The 10,148-nt window shown below is 50.5% G+C and overlaps 1 long non-coding RNA gene across 2 annotated transcripts; it reads left to right on the forward strand.

The window, feature by feature from the left end:
* The first annotated feature begins 2,462 nt into the window (after window positions 1-2,462).
* LOC129633790 (uncharacterized) lies at window positions 2,463-10,148 on the forward strand. 2 transcript variants are annotated; one of them, XR_008705288.1, is made up of 5 exons: window positions 2,463-3,756; window positions 6,031-6,132; window positions 7,356-7,443; window positions 7,617-7,723; window positions 9,810-10,148. It is a non-coding gene; the product is annotated as an uncharacterized LOC129633790 (long non-coding RNA). The 2 variants fall into 2 exon arrangements; XR_008705289.1 differs by lacking the exon at window positions 9,810-10,148 and adding an exon at window positions 9,509-9,741.

The following is a 10,148-nucleotide window of genomic DNA, read 5'->3' on the forward strand; positions in this document are numbered from 1 at the left end:
ATTTGCCTTGCTCTCAGTGTGGCCCCACAACGACCACCCTGTACCCTCTGGCCCGTGCCAGCCCCCAGGCCTCTGCTCACCTCTGAGAACCTTGAGCCTGCCTGGTGTGGCCTCCCTCAGCGTCCCACCCCGAAACCAGCCAACTTCTCTGAACCTTCCCACTTCTCGCCTCAGGGCTCAGCCTGGAGATGCACTTTCGGTTGTCCACCTGCCGCTCGCCTCCACCTCCCTGCAGAGCTCAGGACCTTGCTCTTCTGCGGTTTTCTCCCTCAATTTCTAGTCTGTCCCTCTCTACTGGCTCCTTCCTGCGACTTCCCTCTAGTGTTCCTAGAGCCTCAGACTCCCAAGTTCAGAACTCACGCCCCCACCTGCCTGCCTCTATCTCCTGTGACCAGGGTGCTGGTGACAGGTGAATTTCCTTTTCGTGAGTAGCACCGCCATCCACTAGGTCTCACCCAACCCAGAAACCTGGGAGTCACCCAAGACTTCTTCCTTCCAATCTCTTAGAGCCATTCGGGAACCAGGCCCTACAGAATTCTTAGCCATTTGGGAATACAAGCGCCCATGGAGTGTCGAGAGCTGGACTGACCTGGCTCTGGGCACACTTGTGCCACTAACCACACACCCTCACTCTTATTATTAGAGATTTTACAATTTATTAGAGATTTTACAATTTGAGGCAGGTAATCATGAGACTTCCTCTTGTTTTCCATGGACTTCTACTTCCCTGTGAGTTGCATTTCTGGTTTGCAGTAACCCATAATAGCTGAGAGTTGCACAGTCTATGGCAAGGCTACTCTGCACAGGCAGCATGCTTATCAGCTCTACATGCAGGACTGAATCCTGACAACCACCCTGTGAGGTAGTAAGTTATCCCCACTTCACAGATGAGGACCTGGAGACCCAGAGGAGAGAGGTTCAGTTTGTTACTTGCCCAGCTGCTGCTGCTGCTAAGTCGCTTCAGTCATGTCTGACTCTATGCAACCCCACCAGGCTCCCCCGTCCCTGGGATTCTCCAGGCAAGAACAGTGGAGTGGGTTGCCATTTCCTTCTCCAATGCATGAAAGTGAAAGTGAAGTCGCTCAGTCGTGTCTGACTCTTAGCGACCCCATGGACTGCAGCCCACCAGGCTCCTCCGTCCGTGGGATTTTCCAGGCAAGAGTACTGGAGTGGGGTGCCATTGCCTTCTTCGAACTTGCCCAGCACCTGTCGCTTAACCACTCTACTCCTGAAGTCAATTCACCCCACTGCATTTTTTTTTAAGTGTTTTTTTGCCATACCACATGGCAGGTGGGATCTTAGTTCCCCAACCAAGGATTGAACCAGAGCCCCTGCCTTGTAAGCACAGAGTCTTAACCACTGGACCACCAGAGAAATCCCCCCACTGCATTATTAAAGTCAAAAGAAATCCCAAAGGAACAAATGGAAAGAACAAGGAAACATTAAAATCGGCATATTGGCTACTTGTTCCAGTCTTCTCCCCCAGTGTCAAGGTGATCCACTGCTGTAACTGACCCTTTCTTGCCCATCACCGGGGGTCACCCTCCTCAACCCTTTATCCCTGATGGGAGGTCTGTTTCATAACCAGAGAGTTGGGCAGGGGCGGGCCCCGTGTGCTGGGCTTGGCCCCTCCCACAGTCTCTCAAAGACAGACCTGGGGTTTTTTTTTCAAATGTAAGGCCATTATAACCTCCCTGTTGCCTGACCTTGTGAAGCTATTTCAAATCTCTGGATAGATATTAAAGTCTTTGCTTTCTCTCACCCTCTTGATAACATAGCATATGGCCATAGAGGAAGTGGAAGTAGAATTGCATGGATGATGCTCAGATTTTGATATAGAAGATTTCAGAGCCTAGTGGGGAGCAGGGAGCCACAGCCTTTGGGCAACTAAGCCCACAAGCCACAACTAGATGCCTGCATGTGCAGCTGCCGAAACAAGAAGCCCTTGTGCAGCAACTAGAGAGTGCTGCACAATACCGAGTGCCACCACAAAGACCCAGCACAGCCAAAATTAAATTAACTTTTAAGATTATTTTTTAAAAACAGGTAAAAGCAGAGATGCTCTGATGACTGAATGGTGGGAACCAAAGCTCTCTCCTGGGCTGGGTCTTTGCCCCTCTGTGCTGGTCCCTGAGGCAGCTCTGTGGAACTTCTAGGCTGGGCTGGTTGGAAAGCTAGGTGTGTGTGCACCCTGAAAGCGCTGGACTGAGTTTTCCACATTAGCCCTCTTGGAACTCTTGTTCCTAAGAGCCAAGGGGCTAGAAGAAATCTCCATGATCCAGACTTGCAGCTGGATTTAGGACTCTACAGATAGAGCTCCTCTTGTCCTATACCCCACCACAGGCTGCCCCTCCTTGGGGGGAAATCATATCTTCACCCACCTTCCACTGAATTCAAGATCCAATTGGAGAAGGCAATGGCACCCCACTCCAGTACTCTTGCCTGGAAAATCCCATGGACGGAGGAGCCTGGTAGGCTGAAGTCCATGGGGTGGCTAAGAGTCGGACACGACTGAGCAACTTCACTTTCACTTTTCACTTTCATGCATTGGAGAAGGAAATGGCAACCCACTCCAGTGTTCTTGCCTGGAGAATCCCAGGGACGGGGGAGCCTGGTGGGCTGTCATCTCTGGGGTCGCACAGAGTCGGATATGACTGAAGCGACTTAGAAGTAGCAGCAGCATGTGTTAAATAGGGAGTGAGACCTACTACACAAAATTTGTTGTCAGAACCAAATCAGATAAAATATGCTGAGAGGGACTTCCCTGGTGGCTCAGTGGTTAAGACTTTATGCTTCCAATGCAGAGGGCACCAGTTCAATCCCTGGTCAGGGAACTAAGATCCCACATGCCATGCGGAGCAGCCAGAAATAGCAAAGGTATAAAGTATAGTTTTCCCACCCTCTTCCCTGAGGGTGCACTTTTTTTCCTCCTGGGCTCTCCCAGCTGCTCTCTAGTACTTCCTTCCAGTCATTTACTTTGAAAGCTACTCCATTTAGCACTTAATCTTACTGCTTTGGAGTTCCTTGGGTTGTTCACCATTCCACTTTAGAAAGTGCACCCTCTGCCAGTTTGCACTCAAGAGGAGGAACTGTTTCTTGGCCAAAAGTATATGCTCCACAATGGACTGTTAAATGAATAAGCTCAATGATAGTCATCTTGAATCACCCAGGACTGTGCACTGGGGAAATGAGGACCATGGGGAGAGGGGGGCAAAGGGGAGGATAGTGGTGGAGCATTACTACAGTGGGCAGCCAGAAAAGCACTTTGTTTAAATGGCAAAACATCTGAATTGGGGTCTCAGCGCCATCCTGAGAACTGGGTCCAAGCTGCCAGGGTTTATTCACCTGTATAATAGGATTAAATAGGGATAAACACCCGCTTTCAGCTGTAAGGGAAATGCTTTGCCAAGGTCCCTCTGTTTCAGTAACCCCCCCCCCAGGCGGAGTAAGGCGAGAAGCCGCCACTTCCCCCGATTCCCACGGCGGTGGGAGAAGCGACGCAGGGCTGCAACCTCCCAACTTCCGTGGACTACAGCTGTGGCTCTGCAACCCCGAATCTCCGTGTAGGAAAGTCCCACCCGTCATCGATGATTCGCATCGGTAAACGGCGCCCAAGCCACTCCGAAAGATTATTGGTTAATGCTGCTGTCAGTCGGCAGACGCTGGCGGAGGCCTATGGGAAATGTAGTTCAGCCAGCCCGAGTCCTTCAGAAGCTTGCATTTCCGCTTCCAGCGTTTAGTCGCTGTCCGAATGTGGTATCTTGCGGTCCTTTCTCGGGGTGGGAGGGTCGTGTAGGGACTGTGTGTGGCCACAGAGAAGGTGCCGCGGAGTCAGGCCCCCGGTGGTGGTCACAGCGCCTCGGGGGACGGGAGCGGTTCTCACCTCAGGTCTGGGCTCTCCACACGGGCTGGGCGTGACCAGGCGAAGACCCGGGGTCCGACCGTTCGGTCCGGACCGCGGGGGAGGATGCGACCCTCATGTTGGCGGCGCCCTCCTTCTCGCTGTCCACCAGGCCCGGCGGGGACGACTGTAGTTCCGTAGCCGACGAGGCAGCTCCGTCCGCAGGGCCTGCGTTTACCCCATAGAGCTTCCAGAGAAGGTCGCCCGCGGAGCAGAGTAGCTTTCCGGTGAAAGTCAAGCTCTTGCGGGTCAGACACCCCTTCCGCCGTCCCCGGACTGCCCATCTCTGGCCAACTTTGTGTCCTCCGGCAAGGTCCTGGGAGGGGGGGGGGTGGTCTCTGAGCCACGACTGGGAGCTTTGAGGGAGTGGAAACCTGAGTATCTCAACTTTCCTTCCAACTGTAACATCCTTTGAGTCTGTGATCACATTATCCTTGCTCTCACACCGTGTAACCTTAATAACCAAGGTAGTTCTCCTTGTTTGGGAGAGTTATGATGCCGGAACTAAGGAATCCCCAGAGCGCCCCACCCCCCTCCAATCTGAGAACTCAGCCGGTGGGAAGGACAGCTGAGGGCTGGGAACCATCGAACCTCCGAAGCTTAGAGCGGGCTCCAGTCAGGCGCTGCTCTCCAAGGTGCTGCCACCTTGGGTGCCCGTCTGGCTCTCGGGCCGCACGTACTTGGCAACACTTTGAAGACCAGTGGCTTGGGAGGGTGGGCAAGTTTTCGTTCCTATTTTCTCCATCCGCCCATCCTCATTCTTCAGTGTGGAAAACTGGCATTTTCTTGGTGTAAAGTAAATTGCTATGCAAAACAGCTTCACATTCTTCCCCTACTTTCCAATCAGATCACCAGCCTTTGACCCCCTCCTGTCAAACTTCTGGAGCTGCCTCCCCAGAGGGGAAGCCAGTGACCGAGGGCCAGACTCCACAGGGCATCAGGACATGGCACAGGCAGGGTGTGGGTGTGGGGAGGAACAGAAAGACTATTTTCATCACCTCAGTCTTACTGGGCTAACCTTGTGTGTTGAGGTCCTTTAATGGACCGGAACCTGGTGGTCCGGAGTCGACGATAAGAAAGTAAAAGAGAGAAAGAGGCTGATATTCCTTGGTTTACGCAGAAAGCCAATAAAGCCCCTGGCACAGGCCTTGCTCTGTTCACAGAGGCCTCAGGCGCCCTCTCAGGGGGGTGAAGGCACAGAGCGCCTTCTCGAGAGGGTCTTAGAAGCCCGGGCAGGAAAGTGAACTCAGAGGGCCTCTGCACTCCAAAGAAATAGCCTGAGAGAGAGAAAGAAAGAGAAAGACACGGGGACCAGAGCTCTGATGGAGCAAAGCTGTTTTATTCAACATTGTGTAGGTATTTATACTGTCTTACAAGATAGCTATTTTCAGCAGAGATAAAGTCAAAACCTACAAGTTATCAAGAAAACGTGAGGTCATCCATATGAAAGAGAGAGTTGTAAATAACCACTTTTACCATATGGTTCATAAAAAGGAAGAGAGTACTTATCACTGTATAGAAAAACTAACAAAGGAAATGCCTGGATTCCTCAGTCCCGGGAGAGGCTTGTCTCTCCTCTTAATTCCTGAATATTCAGGAATTAATAAGGAACAGAGAATTCCTGACAGATCCAAAACAGCACACAGGAAGCCTCCTGTTAAATGCTTCCTGACACTTGTGGTTTTCACTTGAGTTCACTCTGTAATGTATGTCTCTGGCTCTAGAATTTCAAGTTCTACTTCAATTCCTATCTGAAGGTGGCTTTTCAGGGAAGTGAAGGAAGAGGTTTGAAGTTCAGAGCGCAGCTGCAGGGTTTCTCTCTGATCTGAACAATGGCTGTAGCTGTGGACAAACAAATCCACACTCAAGTACAAGAAGGACTTCAAATAATGAAGCTGGAAGAAGATTCCCACAGGGGGCAGGAAATTTTCCTTCTAGGGAATGTCCCTGGACCAGAGACCTCCTGCCAGTGCTTTTGGCATTTCTGCTACTGAGAAGCAGCAGGACTCCGAGAGTCCCTCATCCAACTCTGGAATCTTGGTCATCAGTGATTGAGACCAGAGAGATAAGCGAAAGAGCAGTTCCTAGAGTCACTAGTCCTAGAACCGTTCTTGGCTGTCCTTCCCCAGGAGATCCAGATCTGGGTTAGACAGAAGCATCCACAGAGTGGACAGGAGACAGTGGCCCTGGTGGAAGATTTGCAAAGAGAACCTGGAAGACAGCAGCTGCAGGTGAGATATGGGAACTTAGTTCTGAGTAGTTAAAGTAGAGGAATGTGAGAGAGCCACCTTGGGTTGCCAGCAGTATATGGATGATGTGTAAACTTTTCTCTTGGTATCAATGTGGAATTTGCTCATTCCCTGGGACTGGTAGCTACAGCTTCCCTTCCATTTTCAGACTGACTCTTCTTTTTCCTTAAACATTTTTAAATTAATTAATTTACTTGGCTGTGCTGGGTCTTAGTTGCAGCATGCAGACTCTTAGTTGGGGCATGTAGGATCTAGTTCCCCAACCAAGGATCAAACCCCAGGCTTCCTGCATTGGGAGCATGGCGTCTTAGCACTGGACCACCAGGGAAGTCCCTTCCATTTTTCAGACTGACTCTTCAGAGAATGCACAATATTGGGTACTCTTGAGTGTTGGTCCCTGCCGTTAAATAAGAAAATTGCTTAAAATAGAGTGAGCACCTCTCTGATCCAGGAGGAGCAGGCACAAGCTATTTTCCCTTTGGAGAATAGCTCTCATTCAGCAGGAGCCAGCCTGAAGCAAAGGGCTTCGCTGGGCTTTAGTAACTTCATTGAACCTTTGGGTCCTGTTGCAAAATGGCTTTTTTGCTGCAGATTGTCTCTATGTTGTCAGTTTTGCCTAGAAGTGAGCAGAAGCAGCCCCAGGAGAGCTGGGTGGACAGACTGCAGTGGGCCTGGGTTCCAGATATTATCTCTCCTGTGTCTTCCACACCCACCCTCCTCACTGCCTCTGCAGTGATCTACATAAGACTGAGCTCCCCCTCTGCCTTTTTTTTTTTTAAAGATTAAAAAAAAATTCATTTATTTTTGTTTGCACTGGGTCTTTGTTGCTGTGTGCAGGCTTCCTTTTTTTTTGTAGAGCATGGGCTCTGAGCACAGGGGCTCAGTAGTTGCGGCTCTTGGGCTCTAGAGTGCTGGCTTGGTAGTTTTGGCACACGTGCTTAGTTTCTATGTGGCGTATGGAATCCTCCCAGACCAGGGATCAAACCCGTGTCCCCTTCATTGACATGAATTCTTAACCACTAGACCATCAGGGAAGCCCTCCTGTCTCTTTGCTTCTTTATGTCTTGGGATGATTTTTAGTGCCTACAGAATTTTTACCTTCTCCAGTGCTTGAACAGGGATTCACAGAAGGAATCCTCAGGATCAGTACTGGGTTCCCTAAACATCCATCTGAAGCAAGCATAGAATTCATGTATCTGTTCCAGGTCATGGTGATGATGTCACAGCCAGACCAGAAGACCAAATGAATCATAGCCCTGAAGTAGAACTGAGAGCCTCCCACAAGAGCGAGCAGTAAGCGGTAGCAGTGGAGGGAGGGAGGGAGAGGGACCCTTCGTGGGTGAGTGTGAACCCCACCCCCCCGATTACAGTATGGGAAGTGGGATAAAAGGGTACAGCTCCTTTCCCTGGGAGGGTGTGGCATATAAACTAAAGCTGAGCACAGGAATCTGTGGGATCCTCAACAGGCACCTCCAAAGGGAAGAAGCACCTTGGTTGGCAGGTTTTGTAAAACTCCACAGCAAAGCCTGTGACACTGCTCCTGACATGAGTGAGACATCATTGGTCCCAGTAGGTAAGGCGTGGGTACCGATTTTAGGCCTGGTTGGTAGGAAAGGCACAAGGTAGGGTTAAACTATTGTGGACTAATTCGCAAAACAGGTACACGTCTCCAGACCAATTCAGATGATTCCCATGTGCTGTCAAAACTGAAGAATAGGGACTTCCCTGGTGGTCCAGTGGCTAAGTCTCTGTGTTCCTAATGCAAGGAGCCCGTGTTCAATCCCTGGTCAGAGAACTAGATCCCACCAGCCACAACTAAGAGTTAGCATGCTGCAACTATGATCTGGCATAGCCAAATAAATAAATAAAAATAAGTATTTAAAAATGTCATCAGCCTGCAAAATATTACCTAAACCTCCTTCCTTGTTTAAGGCAGGCCACAGCTGAGGTATGAAAGGCACTGTTTTCCTTGACACTAAGATTGATAGTTTGTCTTAAAAGTAATAGTCACTTCCTTCTTTCTGTATCTAGATCTTGCCCTCATGATATTTCTTTAACATCTGGCGCTAGTGGTAAAGAAACTGCCCGCCAGTGCAGGAGACTTAAGAGACACAGGTTCGATCTCTGGGTCGGGAAGATCCCCTAGAGAAGGGCATGGCAACCCACTCCAGTATTCTTGCCTGGAGAATCCCATGGACAGAGAAGCATGGCGGGCTACAGTCCATAAGGTTGAAAGAGAGTCAGACACAACTGAAGCAACCTAGCATGCACAGACACATATACATGACATAGTATTTACCACTTTAACCATTTGTAAGTGTACAATTCAGAAGCATTAAGTGCAACCATCACCACTATCCAACTCCAAAACTTTTATCATCCCAATCTGAAATTCTGCCCATTAAACAGTAAGTCCCCATTCCCGCCTCCCCGTGCCCCACCCCTGGCGGTCACCATTCTGTTTTCTGTGTCTACGAATTGGTCTGTTTTAGGCTCCCCATGTAAGTGGAATCTTGTATCTCTCCTTTTGTGTCTGGCTTAATTCATGGCATCCATTTTGCCCAAGTCTAAGAAGTGACACTGGGCAGAGAAAATCTGACCCACTTATTTACTGGTTACACCAAAATGAACCCAAGACAACAAAGAACCGTAAAGATGTGCTGCCCTGGGTGTGAGCATCGGATCACATGCCCCGGCTCTTCCTGCCTGGAGGAGGCCCTCACCCGCTCATCCCACGGCCACCTGAACCCTTGGGGGACTCCCTGCTCAACTCGGCACAGCACATGGGGCCACTGCGGATCAGCTGCAGCCCACATTCCCAGTTGTATTTCCAACTTCCTTTGCTCCCCAGGCTGGGGCTGCACCTTCTCCCACTTCTGTCTTTTCTGTGCTGTTCCCACTGCTGAGGCTCCTCTCCTGATGCCCGTGGTTGAACTGGATTGGGTCCTGTACAAAAGTACTGCTGGGCATGCGTGGAGGGTGGTGCTCCTCAGCTGGGTCCACAGATGTGCACCCTGAGCATCACCTGGGAGCTTAAATGAACTGCAAATTCTCAATCAAGCCCACCCTCAAACTGGAGGTTCCTTTTTCTTTTTGGCTATGCTGGGTCTTCATTGCTGGATGAAGGCTACTCTCCAGTAGCGGTGTGCAGGCTTCTCATTGCGGTGGCTTCTCTTGTTGCAGAGCACAAACTCACTGCCCTGTGGCATGTGGAATCTTCCTGGACTAGGGATCGAACCAGTGTCATTAAAAGAAGGATTCTTAACCACTGGACCACCAGGGAAGCCCAAGTTGACTTTTTAATGTGGTGACTTGTCTGGGCAGAACTACATGCCTGAGTTCACTCCTGTGTTTCCAGGTAGAGTAGGCCACTGAAGATTTTTCTGAGTGAGAAGTGGCGGGTAGAAGGGAAGCCGCAGCCATCCTGGCTCCATGCTCAGGAGATGGGGCAGGTGCAGCGGTGTGACTCACGCACGTGGCTGGTTAGCTACCTTCAGCGACGCCATCTTCCCAAGATCCTCCTTAAGCTTCTCCCAACCCTGGGCCAGGGGTGTGTTAGCTCAGTGCTAGACTGTACCCGCTTCTCCAGAAGGTGACCCGCATTGAGAACTGACAGGTTCCAGCTGGTCCTTGCCCTCCCCATCTTGTCTGCCTACCAGGGTCCAGGGATCTGCCCAGCAGGATCCAGGGATACCCTCAGGATGGACAGCGTCAGCAAGAGAGAGAAAGTAAAGGAGAGAAAAAGAGGCTGATATTCCTTGGTTTACACAGAAAGCCAATAAAGCCCCTGACACAGGACTTGCTCTGTTCACGGAGGCCGCAGGCAACCTCTTGATGGAGTGAAGATGCAGAGCGCCTTCTCTCCGGAGTGGAGACGCAGAGTGCCTCCTCGATTGGGTCTTAGAAGCCCGGGCAAAAAAAGTGAACTCAGAGAGCCTCTGTGCTCCAAGGAATCAGCTCGAAAAAAGAGAGAGAGAGAAAGAGAGAAAGAATGACAC

Source organism: Bubalus kerabau, chromosome 19 (genome assembly GCF_029407905.1).
Source record: "Bubalus kerabau isolate K-KA32 ecotype Philippines breed swamp buffalo chromosome 19, PCC_UOA_SB_1v2, whole genome shotgun sequence".
In the NCBI taxonomy this organism is placed as follows: domain Eukaryota; kingdom Metazoa; phylum Chordata; class Mammalia; order Artiodactyla; family Bovidae; genus Bubalus; species Bubalus kerabau.